Raw genomic sequence first — 18,676 nt, 5'->3', positions numbered from 1 at the left:
CCACAACCCTGTACGTCTCGGACATTGTTATGACCTTGGATCCGACATAACATCCCTTGCAGCGCTCACACGTTAAAATTTCATGTCGAACTTAACATGACAGAGAGCTCTGAGGGACAGTCAGCCCTATGTATCAGGTAGCGGTGCAAGAATCAGGGTGGTGGCGCTCCAAATGTGATAAAGCTTTCTCCTTGAGAGTATTGTGAACAGACCAGAGAATCACCCCAATACCTTTTGGGAGTCCGGTAACCCCAAATCAGAGGGGACAACAATACCAGTCCTTCAGACATAAACCAATCTATTCTAACTTTGGGGGATTAATCATTTCTGAGCCATCTGATAAGCAGATTGCGAGCCTGCCTATCATTAGTTGAAAGCACAGTACCTCCTCCAAGTCGTTCTGAAATAAATAGACATCAAGCCAGCAGTTCCTTCTGCTAGCAATCTGCACAGTGGCGTAAGTATTTAAGCAGTCAGTTCTGGCTGCCATTCCCCAGTTTGAGACTTTTGCACCTCTTTGATTTAAAGCATCGATTGAAAGTCTCTCTGAAAATAAACTGAGATACCAAGTACAGCGAACCTTCCCTGAATATCACAGCCAGTAATCAATATACTGACCTAATCCTATGAAATTCAGGGTTGCCTAATTCTGCAGGCAACTTGAAGGCGCGTCTATGCACATACACAAATTTCTGAACAATAACAGCAAAGCTATTCACTATCAATCAGGATGACATGGCAGTCAGTCTGGTTGAGGATTGATGCTAGACCATTCAATCCTAAAGCATGCAAGTTCACTCTAGATGAAACAATGTGCTAGGCTTTGCATTTGCTAGTTATGGACATTTTCCACTTATAAAACATCCAAAGGGACTTAAAGCGAGTCTAGGTGACTTGTGTTGTGAAGCAGGATATGGCAGACTATCTTTATCACAGCATAAGGAGATGGATCATGCTCCAATGCCAAACCTACAATCCAGCTAATGATCTGCTGTCCTGATGTTTTCCTTTAATGCCCCCATGAAAGAGCCATCTTACAAATGATCCACTATCCATCACTCTATCTCACCGATAAGAAAGCAAGATGTTAAAATCAGGCCCTGCCCAAAAATGCATCCTCTTTCTCTTTGTCTATCTCCCTCTCCCTCTTTCTCCACAGTGGAAATTTTGATGTATTGTTTCTCACAGTTAAGGAAGGAAGTGAGCAAGATGGTGCTAAAAATGGATTGCATTAAAGGTGTAACAACAAAGTCACTCACTGCACATAAACACAATGCATAGGGTTGGATAGTCCAGGTTATGTGGTTTTCCAGATGTTGTTGGATGACAATTATATCATCCTTCAACTTTAGGTATGTGTGAACTCATTCCCCAGCCCTAGAGTAGTGATTGAGAGGGAAGGTCTTTGAAATACTTCCAGAATTTCCTTAATTCCGTTTCTCCTCATATTTGCTTATCTAATTATTATAGTTCCAGCGGAACTAATCATTAGGATTCCTCCATTTTTGCTTTTTGTTTAGAATCTGCCATAGTTTAGTTCCTCCATTTTATTTATGTCATGTCTTCCCTCTACTTACCAGTCGCACATGGGCACTCCTAAAGCTGCAAAGGTATGAAAATTGATGTGGCCATACATATCATTGCCTTGAGATTCATTTTTGTATAGTTCTATGTCAATGTGCAGCAGTGAAATTGAAGCAGCCGTGCATATGATCGCATATGATCACTGCGTTCTTATAGAGTTTTATCAATGAGCATTTATGCAACGAGTAACATTCAGAAATAAAGACCAAATGAAGTGTAGGAATTTATCATCTCCAGCAAATATGCATTTGGAATGTCTATGAGAAGTGATAGAGATGAGAGTGAGTCTCTGAGAAGATCTGTGTTTTGGGGATTATCCTTGAGCCTTTGACTGATTTTAAAGGCTGTGTGTGGTGTGTGTGTGTGTGTATGATGTATGTATGTTGTGTTGATCTCCCTGATCACATGGTCTAATGGGGTGTAGCATCTACTTAGTCACTGATTTGCTTGAGGATGGATGAGTAGCTACCAGCACTATATATCTGCTGCCTTAGCCTTTGAGCAAGTCTCTGAGGGCCAACAGCGGTCCCTTGCAGAACACACTGTCATATCCATCATCTTTTTCGGTCATTGATCAGTATAAAATAAGATAAATAAAGTAAAATAAAAATTAGATAAATAGATATAAGTAAAATAATAGAGTAAAATGCAATTGTTGATATAAAACCAGAGCCCACAGTCATATCCATAACAGTCTGAAAGGGGTGAAACAAATTACTGCAGGGATGTAGGAAGGAAGTAGGATTTGTCACTGGCTACTGTTGTGTGTGTATGCCTTCTTGTTTCCTGCAAAAACATTGTACTAAAGAGTGGCTACTCCTTTTACCCCTATATTGACTTCTACAAGGAAAAAAGTATTCCTTTAAAAGTTTGGAATCCATGCCAGTAATGGTCCAACCAGGAGATGGGTGGCATGCCTACAATCTGGATATCTGGATGCAATCTGGATGCCTACAATCTGGATGCCTACAACTGCCTACAATCTGGATATCTGCCATACCAGATATATGGCAACCCTACCTACATGGAACTGTTTCCTTGTATCAGACATTTGTGGAAATAGTTCAGGCAGGATGTTTTCGTGAACATGCCTGAAGAGGGCTACTACTATTACTATAATGTGAAAGATGGGTGTTAGTAGGTTTTCCAATAGGCCTCAGATGGGGATTGGGTTAAACATGCTGGCGATGATGCTTGAGTTAAACATGCTAGTGTCCTTACCATTTGTTGAGAATAGGAATATGGCTGCTTTATTGGGGTGGTTCTCTCTTGAGTGAAAGGCAGCAGATCTTTTGAATGTCATATTATCATTCCTTCCTTCATAGCCTCTTCAATTGCATCTCTTCAGACTGCACCAGCAAAGCAGTTTAGGTGGAGAGTAGCAAGAAAGAATTGACAGCATGAGGGACATTTTTATAGAACTCACAAAATGAAATCAATATCCCAGTTGGTATTGGGGAGAGTAATAGTGATGTAAATATAGCACTTCTTCAGAAGGAAGGAGCATCATAAATGAAACCTCTCTATAGCAAGTAGATATTTTTTTATTTGGGGATACAGGTAGATAATGGATAGATCTTTCAGGACATTCTTTTCTCAGTTCTCTTTATGTACTCTGCAGACTGACTAGGAAAGAGAGGGACCATATATTCTTTCTTTATTACCCAGTATCCTGGTCTTTCGTTCTTATCTATCCAGCCAGCTGTTAGTTGCACATTTCAAAAAGAGTGAATATTGTCAATAGCAGCGCATGTAAAGTTTTCCTATCTGTAGACCACTTAGCAATCAGTATTGACAATGAAACCCACAGGCTCCCACTGTGATTTCTGAGTGCTGGAAAAAATATCAGTAGTTTATATTTATTTTTTAGAGTGGCTGCAGAGTTTTGCCTAAAGCTGAATTTTTGAATCAAAAGTGCTGGTTCCTCTCGTTAAGAGAAATGTCCCAGGAATTTGAGACTGCTGCGGAAAAGGATTTCGGGGAGATTATAGCAACATTCTACTATAGCATTTTGCACGTCCCCATGACAATCATTAAATACAACTAATCTGTACTTACAGTGGGGGAAGGCAGGGAGAAGGAGAAAAACCGACCCGTTTTGCAGCACTTTCAGGCAGAAAACAGACAAGCCATTTTTTAACAGGGAAACACATGCCAGATCTAAGTGAAACTGCAGGGTTTCTGCAGCACACGATGCTATTGATGGTACCTGAACCTTCCTAGAGCAACAAGAGGACAATAGTAACTCCTGCCAGACTCTTTTCCCACTGCCAGCTTTATGCAGTTGTTCGTTTGCACATTTAACTTGCTTGTTTGAGCTGAGCGCCTGTGTATTGGTGGCAGAGGGGTGAAGTTACATATGCAACCCTTGCCTCAATATTCACAACTGTGTCAGCATCTCTAGAGATCTTTGCATGTTTAGTGTTAAGTTCTTCAAGTGTAAATAGGTCTGGCCCAAGACTTTTGCTGCATGATGTGAAGGACAAGCTAGTGCCTCCTCTTCCTCTTCAGTCTATATACAAAAGCTTGGATTGTCCCTTTGATTCAGTCTGCTAAATAGACACCATTGTTGATCATACCTGAGAGAGCTAGCCAAGTTTACTCCATGGATACAGCTGTGGACTTCATCAGGATAGAACACCGTGAGAATTCAGGTACAAATCCAAGCTATCATTGCTGCCTCTCAGTTACTTCCATCTAAGAAAGATACCCAACTCTGCCAAATGCATGCTCAGTTCAATATGCTGTACACCTCTGCCTTATCAAGCCCCCTACAGACCCACGGATCCTTGTGTTTAAGATCTACAGAGCAGCCAGGCATACAGCAATGTTCTTAGGAAAATGGGAACGTATGCTCCTTTTTGGGATGATGTGGCCAGACCTCACTTAACAGCTCAGCTCCTGCCAACTCATGGCCATGGCTTCTCTTACTGAGTTTATTCATCTGGAATGCAGTCTTCCTCTTTTCCTCTTGCCCTCCACTTACCAAGCATTATAGTATTTCCTAGTGAGGCCGTTCTTCGCATGATATGGCTAAAATATGACAACCTCAGTTTAGATGTTTTTGTGGAGAGCTTACGCCCGATTTGCTCTAGGATCTAGAAATCAAGGAACTGCAGTAAACACAGAACCATTGCATCGATTTCTCATGCAAGCAAGGTGATGCTTAATATTCTACAACAAAAATACTTACTCTATATGGACGAAGAACTGAACAAATATCCCTGTACATACAATGGAAGAACACATGTGGCATTGGGTTACAAGACATTATAAGGGGATAGTTTGGTTTGGTTCAAAACTTGCTGTGCAGAGGAGGTAAACTGTTACCACTTAGATGAGGAAAGGCACAATCCCACGCATGATTTCTTTCACTTACAGGACATAAAGGAAACATCCATGGGGTAAATTCAGCCAGTATCCCAATATCTCAGAGCTATTCCAGTAAATCATACAATCAGATAATATGGAGAAGAGTATTTGCAGTGCTCTTGGCTGACAAGTCTCTCTGGAAGGTTGAGCTATCATGTTGTGATGTGCCCACTGCCTAATTCGCCCCTGAAACCTTGAAATGCAGCTTTTTAGCTCCACAGAAGCATGTAGAGTTTCTATTTACATGCAAATTGATGCTATTCATGTGTGAATTCAGCAAGGATTGACTTTGTCAAAGGGAATAATTAAGTAATGGTCACATCCCCTTCTGCTTAGGATCTACATCCTGCCGATTATAATTGCAACTACCCATTGCATTACAAAATCAAATTAAAAGTTAATTGAATTCCTTCTTTCCTTCCTTCTGTCCTTCCTTCCTAACAGTAACAATATGTGGAGGCAATGTAGCTATGCATGAAGATCAATACAATGGAAACCGAAAAGTGTGTAAGGAGCAGAGTTGATATTGAGGATTCAAAAGCTTAGTGGTTTAGTTCAGGGAAACCTCCTGTACTGTATCAATTGCGGCCTAGGACTATTTCTGTATTCTGGAAATGGATCCCATACCTTCCCTGGTCTCTTAACAACTTACAAAGGACTTATCATGGGGTAAACTTAACTCGGGACATCAGCAATACAAAATTGGATTAAGTATCAGGATGGAATGAGAGTAACACCAATAACATCAAAAATCCACCAAACAGTGATACCTTTATGGGACCAACCAAAATGCACAATAGACATGGTGAAAGCTTTCGAAGTGCCACTGACTTCTTCATCAGGCAAGGTCTTACATACCAAACAGAAGGGAAAAAATTGAAGATATTAGTCATAGTCCTTCATTTTGCTGTTTTTGTTCTTAGTTCAGATGGTATGGAGCGGGTATCTCTTGCAAGTTGGCACTTACTCCTTTTGGCTATGTGGCTACTGGTAGATTCTCAGAGTCCAGGAAATTTAATATTCATTTGCAACACAAAAAGATATTTCCTTTGCAATCCAGCAATCTCCATCCTCTTTGAGGCCATAGGCCCCTTTGTTAGGTGGTGGTTTTTGACATCATTGGATTTGCTATATGACCAACACGGCTACCCCTGAATGTTTTCTTGTTCCTGATGGGTTTTCTTCACTAGCAACTATGGCTGACACCTTGCTTTGGAAGGCATAGCTGTGACAACATAGTTGCATCTCCCAATGTGACCCTAGAAAGCCTTGGACATTTTTCTTTTAGGAGGGGGCTGCATGGCATAAAGAACTATATCTGAGCCACCCAGAAGCAGGGCATTGACCTATGATGTGTCCAGCCTTCTTCCATTTTGGGGAGATGACTGGGGCATCTTGCTTTTCTCTCCAGCACCTCAGAAATTGGGTTTTTTTTTGGGGGGGGGTGCATTGGTTTAAAAGGTAAGATTTTGTGGGTACTTCCAGTTAGCGTGATGATTCAGCTACCACAGAAGTAATTTGTTTAATTATGTGGTTGTAAGTTGGGCGTATGTAATTATAGTAATTACTGAATAGGATGCTTACATCCTTTATTATATATAGTCAGGAGTCCTACTCAATGTTTTTTCTGGAAATAAAAAAAAAAGCCTACAGAGACAATGAATTGTACTTGTGGTTGCTAACTCCATTCTCTGTCTCCAAACAATTAAGTGTTCGCATTTATATGGCTCCTACATACAGAGGGCTTGCATCCCTAACAATTACATGGGGCCCATTGAATCAATGGTTGAATGATGAGTCATTAAACCCCATTGCTCTCGTGGGTCCACTGGAGCTGGGACTGTGAATAGGATCCAGGCGCGATGTATGCCAATGGGTATATGAATGTGTGCATTAGAGATGAAAATCTCTCTTTATTTCATTCGTACATGAGGGGTGGGTAATTTCATAAATATTCTCCCTGCTGTGCAAGATTATGAGAATTTCTGTGCCTTCTAGGAACTGTTATGGAAAAAAAATCATTTGAGAGGAAGAGGAGGAGGAGAGGAGGAGGAAGAAGAACAAGAAGGAGAAGAACCAGCAGCACCACTACTACCAGCACCACTACCATTCCCTAGGTTTTACTCAGGAAACACTGATTTCACTTCACAACTATTGCATGAATTTTTGCAGGGTAAAAAAGAGTTCTGAAATATGTACTGTCTTGTAGCAAGTGTCTTCTTGAGATCTCTTGCAATGTTGAAAAAGGATTTTGCAGCATCTCTGAGACTAATTGCAAAAAAAAGTTGTAGCATAAGCTTTCATAGATTTGGTCTACTTCTTCAGATGCTTTGGAGTGAACTGGTGCCCAGGAAGCATCTTTATAGACTGTATAGATACCGGTGGAAATACCAAATTTTGGGGTATGGTGATGAGGTGAAAATTTCAGTTTTAATGATGGTTATTGAGGGACTAAGGCAGGAGTAAAGAGGGTGGATAAGGCAAGGGAAGTAGACCAAGTCTACAAAAGTGCATGCTACAACTTTTTCCCCACAGTTAGTCTCGAAGGTACTGCAAGATCCCTTTGCATACTGAAATCCCAAACTAACATGTAGCATTCTTCTCTGAAGATGCCAGCCACAGATGCTGGCAAAACATAAATAAACTCTTCTAGGATATGGCCACAGAGCCCTAAAAACCTACACAAAACTAAAAATGGAGAATGCTCTTCACATCTTTTGTGTGCATCTGTCTGCATGCTCACAGTCCCAAGAACATGCAACTTGGAACTGTGGGAGATCAAAGACAGTAGCTCTTGGTAGCTCTTAATGTCTTTTTGTGTCTTCTGACTATTAGCAAGTACTGAGGAAATCATGATAAAGCCGATGGCCATTCCGTAAGTGGTGATATTAGCAAACACGTCTCAATGTAGAAAAGTGCTAATTTTTGCAACCTTGAGACAGATGCATGCGCCAATTTTTCATGGCATATGATGGTCGCATGGAAGATTACCAGTCTTTCCCCATACTCCAGAGTGTTCAGTATTTCCTGATTACAACAGTGGATTTGTCAACTTTTATAAATCCCTTTCTCTGGTTTTGCAGTGTTCACAAGAATAGATTGCTTCAGGCAAGTAATTAGACAGACATAACATAGGAAAGAGCTCTTGTTAATACTTGTATGTCCTGTCAGGCCTGAAGAGGATGACTGATATTGCTTCATTCTAATCCCGCTGTTCTGTATTGATGCTGCTGGATTTATTTCAACATTATTGATGACTGCTCTATTTATTTGATGTTTTATGATTGATTATTTTGTTTCTGATTGGACATTACAGGCATTTTATTGTGTTAGGTCAAGTCGAGTGATGGTCAACTCTGGAGACCTTGTAAAGCTTGTTAGCGAAAGTGCTCTTTTTAATGAGCACTGATGGTCATTTGATGTTCTTAGAGTTATGAGTGCAGACCAATGCCTATCTGCCAAAGTGACGGCTAGAATAAACAGTTTTGCAGTTTGGAATAGATCCAGACAGAGCGAGAAAAGAAACTGGGGACTTAGAATTATGTTTTAAAGACCAGCTCTGCCAATAGGGAGAAAGACCATAGTTTGCTGGTAGACTTTGCATGCAGAAGTGTTTTGTCTCACAAGTTTTGGAAGGTGATAGTTTCAGCAAGAATATAAAAAAGCATCAAAACTGATCATTTCAGCAAGAATATCAAAACCACTGAAATAATCTTACAATCATCTCAATGATGTGAAATACCTCTTCCTGGGGCTCTGGAAGGTCCAGTCAAGTATATCTTTTTTCCCCCAGGTTCAGGCCTTGAAATGTTGTCATACTACATATCCCATCACCACTGACCGCTAGGAATGATGGGTGAGGGTGATGAGTAGTGCAGACCTGCAACATCTGGAGACCCAAGTTTTGGAAAGGATTAAGTGGGCATTTCTGGAATAGAATGGCAAATTGTCTGAACTGGCGGTGAGAATTCATTGGTGCCCTATATGTATTTCACATCCATTTAAAATTACATGATAGCAGTGACAACTGCCAGTAATGCGATATTCCACCTCTCCATAATTGTAGCCAATTTTCATAATTCTACTAACTCTGTAAAAGACAAAGTTACTATTTTTTTTTGTAGAACTGAAATAGATAAAAGTTCTTTTTTAAACTAAATAAATAAACTCAGGTTATACACTATCTATAGCCTTTTACAGACCGCTGGAAAAGGGCGGTCTGGCAGCGCCTCTGCTTGCTCCACGAGGGAGCCGCAGCTTACATATGGTGCAGCTCCCTGGCAGAGTAAAAAGAAGCCCCAAAATGGCGCTTCTTCTTGCAGCGCGCTAATGATGCCGCAAGGCGCCAATGGTGCACTCGTGACGTCATTAGTGCCGCACGACGTGAGGACACTAGGCATCTGCTACGTCAAAATGGCGGCGCCCGTGTAGAACTGGCGCCGCCATTTTGTACATCTCCAGGACGTACTAGGGTTAGCGCATCAGGAATGGACGCCCTTTCCTAACCATAGTACGTCCTGGGAACATACTTTATGCCCGTCTGTAACAGGCCTATGATTCAGAAAGACAGGATGCAGAGAACGGAAGCTATTTTATGAGGTTTGTTTCTGCTTTCTTGTAGGCTATCAGGTAATTTTAAATGGATGTGAAATACATATAGGGTACCAATGAATAAATGAATAATCTGTATGGGAGGAGGTTCAGTTTGTTAGAGGATTTAAGAACTTGTTAGGCATGCTTGCTGTACAGTAATCTGCATTCCTATTGGCTAAATTCAGATATATTCCTCTCATTTGCAATGGCAGATGCAACAGTTGTAGCTGCTCCTAACATGAAGACACTCACGTTGTACCTACTTACCAGGCAGGTATTAAAGATGAGACATTTCTCCAAAGAAAGAGGCAGCAACCCTAATTCAGCACAAATGAATTTACAGCCTTGTAAAGTGAAGTACTAAATCCCATGAGTCTGGACTGCTGAATGTATCAGATTTTGATTTCTCCAACGTTTGAGATCTTTTGAATTCCAAGTTCATTCTTTCTACAACATGAGAAATTTCACAGATTTCATATCAAAAAGGAAACATTTTCACCCATTCCTCAGCCCCGCATGTGAGCGTACATCAGTAAATCAGTATAAATCCCATGCTAACTGCTATCCAGCCATCATAACCAACATGTGTCTGAACCGCATCATGGTTAACTTTCTAAATGGTTTCTTCCAACATAATCTGGGACCCATTCACAATTACAATGTTTTATTACATTTTACATTACATTTTATTTACAGTGCTTTATTATTCATATTATGGCAACTTTCTAGGGTGTTCTGGAATTTATAGTTTGGTGATGCACTACAGCTCCATGGGTGAGAATCCTAAATACTCATCCCTAAACTACAGACTCCAGGATTCCATAGCATGGAACCGTGGCAGTTGAAGTGGAATCATAGCACTATAAAGACATAGTGTGATGGGCTCTTGGACCAAGAAAAATTGTAAAATGTAGAGCCGGAGTTATGCGTATAAATTATTTGACGGCTTATCTTGAACTAATGCATTCTGATTTCCAATTCTTTGACAGCAATATGAAACTGCAGTAGAGATAATGACAGCATGCAAAAGTGACCCTGTTTTGGCTGCACAGAATTAAACAGGACATTTCACAATATTTTTTTTTCTTCATCGCCTTCTTAAAGAGACTTTCATTAGCCTCAAAAGACAGATTTCTGTAAGAAAACCTTACTGTTCCTGGGTTTTATCTCCTGTTCTTTTCCGAAGCAACAAATTTCCATCTGCTGCATTTAGAAATTAAACTCTCCCCAAAATCAAGTAAATTAAAAGTGTGCCTTCCAGATCTGTCATGGTACAGATAAAACGCTGACTTTACATGCTTCCTAGACTTTAGCATGCTGTTTTATTTCAGTTCATCGAAGCCACAAAGGCATACTTCCTATTTCATCTGCCACCAACAGTATAAACATTAAAACAAGACAAATGCAAGGAACTATGTTGTGCTATGTTAAGCTGCGCTAGTAGGACAGCAGTTTCCAAGAACCGAGACTTAAGACATAAATTCCTGCATGATTCATCTTTCAGTTCTTGTCGGCTTGGCTCTTTTCCCCATGTCAGGTGGAAATAGTTAAATGGAAGATGATGGTGATGGACCTTATCGTGTGAGGCCAGTAAAGCGGCAGGATAACAGCACATTCGATTCACCGTTCCCGCATGACGTTGGTGCTGTTCTGTCAATATAGCATAAGAGACCGCTGTAAAAGCTGTTCGTATAGAAATACTCTGATAATGACCTCCTTTAACTCTTTTGTCATGTAGGATTTGCAGAGTGAAAGTTCAACAGTGCTTTCCTGCTGAATTTGATTGGTCTGTGGTCACAGTTTGGATGAGGAAATGGTACGGATCAGGGGAGATCCAGCACTTTTCCAGAGTCTCTGTTGCTACAATGGATCTCTCTCTCTCTCTCTCTCTCTCTCTCACACACACACACACACCACATGTGTCCCTTCTCCAGGTTGCCAGAGCCCCGTTCTCATTAATTTGGGCAAAGGCTGAGTGAGCCCCCTTCCTCCTTCCTTCCCTCATCCTCCTATCTACCACCTTCTTCCCAAAGCTTGTACCCTCTTGCCATCCCCTCACAAGCATCATTTTTCCACCACTTGGCTTTCTCACGGTTTGGCAGCCTCTAATTCATAGGGTTGCCACAGGTTGAAGTCTACTTGAAGGTAGTTAACAACAACAACAAACAAAGTTGCTGGGCCTTTGAAGAGACCCCATTTCCTACACATTATACTAAGGCTTCTCCCTCCTTCTGAAACGCAGAATGTTGATCTCTTAAGAGATTCGACCTCTAAAATTACCACTAGATCTGTGTGATAGTTATAAATCATACTGCTGTCATTCTGACATTGCCCTGCAAAATTGTAAGTGGGTGATGGCTTACCAACAATAGTAAGCAACAGCATTCTCCAAACAAATCTGTGCATCGTGATTTGGGCCCTTCAGACAGACTCTGGCAGCTAAGCTTCAGGGACTAGTTCTTGTTTTCATTAAAAACACATCACACTACTGGAGAGCTTCACTCTTTTCATAAAGCAATGGGTTGCTTCTTTACAGCCAGAGAGAGCGCCGGTCTCTAGGATCATAGTTTTCACCTTAAAACATTCACACACACACACTCCACTGCCATAAAGAAGAACAGCTATCAATCACTTTCTTAGGGATAAATAACAATTCTTGGACTTTGTTGCAACTTTTAAGAGTACAGAGGTATGGAAATGTCTAGCTTCTTTTTAAATGTGTTGCAACTGGCATTACTCTTGCAATAACACTCTCCCCCTTTTTATTCCTCTTGTACTATTTAAACAGGAGCTATTGTATGAACTAAGGATTCTTGAGCATTATCAAGTGTGAGATATAGTAAAGAGCAGCATATTTTGATGCAGGGGGCTTCTTGTGTGGGTCTGCATTTCAGTCAACCTCATTTGTAAGTAGCTCACCTCCTCTGCTTCTGTTTTCAGCAGATTCCACATTGGGGACAGAGAACAACTTAAAATGAGAGTTTGACCTATAATTTGTCATTTGCTCATCTAAAGGGGCAGGGAGAGGATAGACAGAATCGCATTGGAGCAATTGTGTATTCATCTGGTGCAAAACTGGGGAAAGGAATACAGATAATATTTCTGTTTGCTGTAAGAAAGAGAGGGAGGTTATATTGAAACCCTACATTTCTTTGTCAGCAACAACAACATTAATTTGCTGGGGAGGCAAAAATCACCTACTTACTTGACTTTGCAACAATCCACCCAAAAGTTAACACTGCACAATGCTCTTGAAATAAATAGGCTAAAGCCCGTCCTTAAAAGTAGACTTTGACTTGAGTATACAATGAAGTTTTGGGTATTCTGGGAATGCTATTTAAATGCTCAGTTTGCATTGCACTTATTTCTTACAGCTGTTGGAGATGCAAGAGGAAAATGATTTCTTTGTGTGTCCAACTGCTGAAATGCAATGCCCATCCAGTCAAATCCCTACATGGATGTGCATTCAACAGCTGGCAGGTAGGTTGCACTCATGGGGAAGGCAAAGTAGCTAAGCTATAGACTCCACAATGCCAATGTAGGATCTGTGTCATTGCTTGTTCCTGACCCAGTAATAAATCCATGTAGGGATTTGAAGAATTCTCATTAACATTTGCATTCTCTCTCCTTTTTTTAAAGAAAGCTATCATATTACTTTAAATATTTGCCGAAGATAAGAAAAGCAGTTGCAAAATTCTTCATTCATCAGAAATTGGGGGAAGGATCCCCACGCAGATACCAACATCCATGGATGCTCACGTCCCATTGACCTCAATGGTGGCACAGCCCTGTCTCAGCCTGGAGATTTCCATTGATCCACTCACCACCCACACAGCCATCTTGATGTACACCAAATATTTTGGACATACAATATCTACATCTTGTAAGTCAAGTTATCACTGTTTTTCCACCTATTGTGATTTTCTCAATTCAAAGTGGAAGATGTTGTTCAAGTCTGTCCAAGGCATGCTGGATATGGGACAGAATAAGTATCCTCTTGCCAGCCAAACATCTGGCAACATCTGACAAGGAGACAGCTCTCAACCTGGGTATCCTTAGCTTAAAGAGAAGGGGGGCATGGCATAATTCTTGGGATACCTGAAAAACTGTCATGTAGGAGAGAGCAAAGACTTGTTTTCTGCTATGTGATAGGGATGGATTAGATCTAAAGGGAATAAGACACAGGAGGGTAAAATTCAGCTGACATTATACGAACTTGGGTTGGCTATTGGAGTTTCCTTTGGTGGAGTTCAAGAAGAGATTGGGCATCTGCTGAGAATGCTTTAGCTCCAGCATTCCTACATGGTAGGGAATGACCTAAGAAATCCCTTCCATCTTTCTCATTCAATAAATATGTTTTTATTAAAGTTAAAATGGTGACAAACTGCATTATTTCTACAGTGTGTCTAAACCGTAGAAATAATGCAGTTTGTCACCACTTTAACTGCCATGTCTCCATCATACAGAATTTTGGGATTAGTAGTTTTAGCACTCTTTTGGCAGAAAAGGCCAACCTTGTAAAATTACAAACCCCAGAATTCTTTAGAGCTGGTGCACTCAAAGTGGTGTCAAAGTGCATTATTTATACAGTGTGGATGCACCTCGAGATTACTGAATCTCAAAGCAGGAGCCAGGAAAATTCATTTACTGTTTAGATCCATTAATAATCCCACTGGCTTTCTTAATAGGTGTAGTGTGTGAAAAACAACCCCCCCCCCCCATGAAACCCTATTGGCCTTCTAAGGACTAGTAGTTAAATAAGTAAAATACTCAATAAAGTGACAGCTAATACTTTGCTAAAACATCCATCTAGAAATGATCCTGCTGCCTTGTTAGTTAATGTATATGAAGCATAGAAGACAAAATATGCATTATGTAATGAATGAAAAATACATTGATATTTGCTTCCTAATATTAACTAAATGGAAAAGTAATTTGATATAATAGCAACTGAGTTAGCTACTTTAGCAATAGAAAAATTATGAGTTACTGTTCAGGTGATCTCAAAAATCCTTTTCAATACAATGAAATATTGCTTGCTTCAAGACAATCTTTTTTAAAATCTGGACTCTACTTTGTTTGAGGCTTTTATGCAAAAGAGGAAAATGGGTTCACTTTTATCCTCCAAAGGATATTTGGAGTTAATTGGCCTATTAAGTGATTAATTTTAATAGGTAGGCATTACTTACTAACAGTAGGTTATCCTAGCTCAATAGTCAAACAGATAAACTGATTCTAAAATGAAACAGAAGCAAAGACAAAAATTAGCAAAAGGCCTGAAAATAATAACATACCGTTTATACTGGTTTGGAGAGACCTCTACTGTCCCTAAGAATGCGAAATTCAGGAACACTTCTCTGCTGTGTTAAAAGGATGTCTGGATATCTAGGTTTCAGATTATCAGGAATTCATTAGATGGTTATGTTTAAAAAGCAAGTCAGGACAAGCAAGAAAGGAACAAGCAAGAAGTCTGGACCAAAAAGAAAATAAGCCAAGAATAGAGGACCATAAAAGAACATAAGAAAACCATGTTGTCTGGGCATAGGTTGGAGCCGTGGGCCCATTATACTCATCCCTATAAGTATTCAATGGCAAGCCTATATGGTTGGAGCCAGCGGTGGTGACTGGTGGATCTCATGTCATTGGAGTCATTGGAGTGGTAATCTACTCTGGATTTTAGTTTGAACTTTAAGGGATCTATCTAAAATTCTGAACCAGTTCCCACAACTAAATTCAGTTTCTTTGGTGTCTCCTTCAAAGGCCCGGTACAGATGGGTATTTTGCGGCAGCCTCGCCGCGAACTAGGGCTAGATGAGGCTGTGCATTTACATGCCCAGCAGCCCTAGTTCACGAGGAGGTCACCATCATTGCTCACCCCTATCTACATGGGCAGTGCCATGATGGAGCAAGTGTGGTGCAGCGCCCAAATTGCACTGGCCAGAGGTGACGCAATTGGGGCACGCGAGTGCGCCAATTGTGCCCCTTCCAGAAAGCTGCTTTTGGCAGCTTCTTTTTGCTCCCAAGAGGGAGCGCATCACTGCCATACCTTTTGGTTGCTGTGTCAATGATGCGGGGCAAAAACAGGTGGCACGGAGCTGCTTGTCTGTTGAGCCCCAAAGTTCAGAGTAAATCTGGAACCAACTCACCAAGATGGAAGGCATTGGTTTCTAATCGGAAGACGTCTGCTAGGAGTCCTGTGAGATACCACATTGGACTCACGCATACTATGGTGGCAATTTCTGATATGCTAGTGAGGTTGTGGTGGGAGAAGAAATTGTCATTTTAATTCAATTATGATCAGAGTCTCATGTATAGAACAGGTTTAGTGACAGGTTTTTCACAGCAGAGAAATCATCACTGCTAATATCTGTAGATACTGCTATTAAAGGCAAAGAACAGGAAGTCATACTAGTTAGCCTATATATACACACACATATAAAGCTAATCATACTGAGAAAGTATTAAGTGATTTGCTGAATCAACCAAAGATCAGTCTAATTCTCCAATTTCTCCCTGGGGCCAGCCCAAACTGCTGGGAACCTTGCCAGCAGATCATGAAGGTAATGTCCTGCTTTGCTTCTGTGTTCAGTGTCAGAGGAATATTTACTACTCTAAGAATTTTGTTGGTTTGGACGAATGAGCAATATTCCTACACAAAAACATTTCCCCACCACAAAAACCAAACCCCCCCCCAAAAAAACCCTAAACCCATAACAAAATTCTGCACTGAGGAATTCCATTAAGCAGCAGTTGCAGAAAGCTGTCTTGTTAGTGACTTGCAAAGTGGCGCAACACCAAGTAAGTATGCACAAATGCACATCCATGTGCATTGTGCATGTTTGACTATATGAAACCATGTGCAGTGAGTATGTGCAGTGAGAATGCAGCCCATACACAATTTTGCTGCCACAACTTAAATATCCATAAAATAACATCAGGATTCTAACTACTTTATTAGAAGTAAAATGTAAATATTACTGGCTACACTAAAAACTCACAACATCATTGTATGCTCATTTTGTTATTTTGTAAAAGTGTTGGGTTTATGTCCTCATCCTAAAAAGCAACACATTGTTATGGGTAACATGTTGCTCTCAACTGGTTTAAGGTAATGCAAAAGGTCTGCCCAGTGGTGTGATCCACAATACCTCACTGATAGAAGCAAGGCAGAGAATTGCAGCCTCACTGAACCACAGAGTTGAAAGGAGCCAGAAGGCAATCTAACCTCTCTCTCTCTCTCTCTCTCTCTCTCTCTCAATTATCACATTTTTAACAGAATAAAAGTGTTGGCTTTGTCCAATACTTATCACACAACATTGTGTCCATCCTGCTGCTGCCTTGCATTCCATTGTTACTGCAGTGCACCTTTCCATTGATGGGAAAAACCTGTCAATAGGATTTCAATCTCACTGCTATCCGTGACTTCCTCCATGCAGTAGCTCCCTTTCAGCACAGTGCTGCTTCTCAGGCAGCCTTGTGGTATATGTGGGCATGATTCTGCTTATCTCCACCCCCTCACAGATACCATGGCTGCCAACACCTTCCCCAAGCTGGCTGCTATGTGCACATCCACAAATCATAGAATCATAGAGTTGGAAGAGACCACAAGGGTCATCCAATCCAACCCCCTGCCATGCAGGAAATCCCAACGAAAGCATACCCGACATATTTGAAATGTCTTCTGCCCACCCCTGCCTCTAATCTCATTTCATTTCCAGCACTTCTTCTGTTTTCCCCCCATGCCACCCCCACCTGATCTTGCTTCCTTCCCTGTCCTTCGGCCCCCAGTCTGTCTTCTTACACACACACATAAATCTATATGCTCTATGTAGGGCAATAATGGTAAGGAAGAGGAAGTGGGACAACACAGATATTGGTGCACTCTGTAGGTGCACTCTACTAGTACTGAAGCAAAGGTGTAATAAAGGTTGCTTCAGTGCCTGCATGGTTCCTGTTTTTAAAAATGCAGTTGCTGCACTGCAGAAACCTCATATGCTAATCTCCTCTCTCTATGCCTGTGGAGGAATCCATTGGTAAAGCACTCTGAAATATACCTAATGTACTAAGCGATAAAGTGATGAGCGTGCCCAGATCCAGTAACTTAAATGGTTGCCATGCCAGCACCACATGCTATGTTTAGTAAAGTTCACCACTTAGTTATGCACCATGTGAAGTAGTCCTTTCTTTTTGATTGTTTCAAATCAACGACCGACAAATTTTGTGGGATTTAATAAAGTTTTTAGAAGAGACCAGAAACAAAGAATCTCCAACAAGGGAAGATAGTAAAATACAAGTCCCTGAAGACTGCTACTTCCCACTGCATTTCTTTTTGTTAAACAGGGAAACTTTTGCAATTGCCTTCTCTATTTATTAGACAGAAACCATATGTCTTCTCTTCTGGTAATATATCTGTAACCCAGAAGGAAATTACAGCTATGGTTCCTGTCCATATTGTTCATTTCATGGGAAAGTGATCTGGCAGAGGATTTCTATACTGGAAAGTAGGAGCGATCGAGGACTTTGTCAATGTATTTTAGGTAACTGGATTCTGCTGGAATGTAGTCAAACTTAATCCGCAAGATGTCTGGCTACTCTACTCTCTGACGTACATCTTCTGATTCTAACATCTATTGCTGTTAGACTTTCCAGTAGGGAGGGGTTGGTTTTCTTTTCCTTTTCTTTTTTCCAGTAGTAGAAAGAACATTTTTTCCTATAGTATCCCAAAGGGCATACAGCTGAGGTAAGAGTGCCACCTACAGGACATAGCTGAATTGGTTCCAATTGTTTGCTATAAGGATGATGGAAGAGTTTGTTCTTTGCACTTTCTGCTACGGCAGACCCAATCCTCTACATTGCAGGGCCATGTATGCAGCTGCATACTACAAAGAGTATCAGAACAGGTTTGCAGTGTGTATACGGAGAGTAAAATACATATTTACATATTATTTTTCATTTTCCAAAACTCACAGGTTAAGAGAGAAGCAAAACAGAATGGATTTATAGTGCAATACAAAAATAAGTAACTGAAATTAACTGGTTTGTCCACCCCATCCAGCACAGCATCTGGATCAGGTTAGACCCAAAAAGGACTGCTTCCTAGTCAGAGTAGGCGGGATATAAATAAAAG

At 40.7% G+C, this 18,676-nt stretch overlaps 1 long non-coding RNA gene across 5 annotated transcripts in view; it reads left to right on the top strand.

Moving 5' to 3' along the window:
• The first annotated feature begins 6,997 nt into the window (after positions 1-6,997).
• The window catches only part of LOC121937579, an 85,368-nt gene continuing 73,689 nt past the window's right edge, over positions 6,998-18,676 (top strand). For 2 of the 5 annotated variants that reach the window (XR_006105170.1, XR_006105171.1), the window contains exons 1-3: positions 9,801-11,365; positions 12,924-13,029; positions 13,189-13,432. This is a non-coding gene — a long non-coding RNA (uncharacterized LOC121937579). Of the gene's footprint in view, positions 7,130-9,800; positions 11,366-12,923; positions 13,030-13,188; positions 13,433-18,676 lie in introns of those variants that run through there. The other 3 variants (XR_006105173.1, XR_006105169.1, XR_006105172.1) reach the window with 3 other exon arrangements.

Source organism: Sceloporus undulatus, chromosome 8 (genome assembly GCF_019175285.1).
Source record: "Sceloporus undulatus isolate JIND9_A2432 ecotype Alabama chromosome 8, SceUnd_v1.1, whole genome shotgun sequence".
In the NCBI taxonomy this organism is placed as follows: domain Eukaryota; kingdom Metazoa; phylum Chordata; class Lepidosauria; order Squamata; family Phrynosomatidae; genus Sceloporus; species Sceloporus undulatus.
The sequence above is the reverse complement of the archived record's forward strand: the minus strand, read 5'-3'. Positions and strand labels throughout refer to the sequence as shown.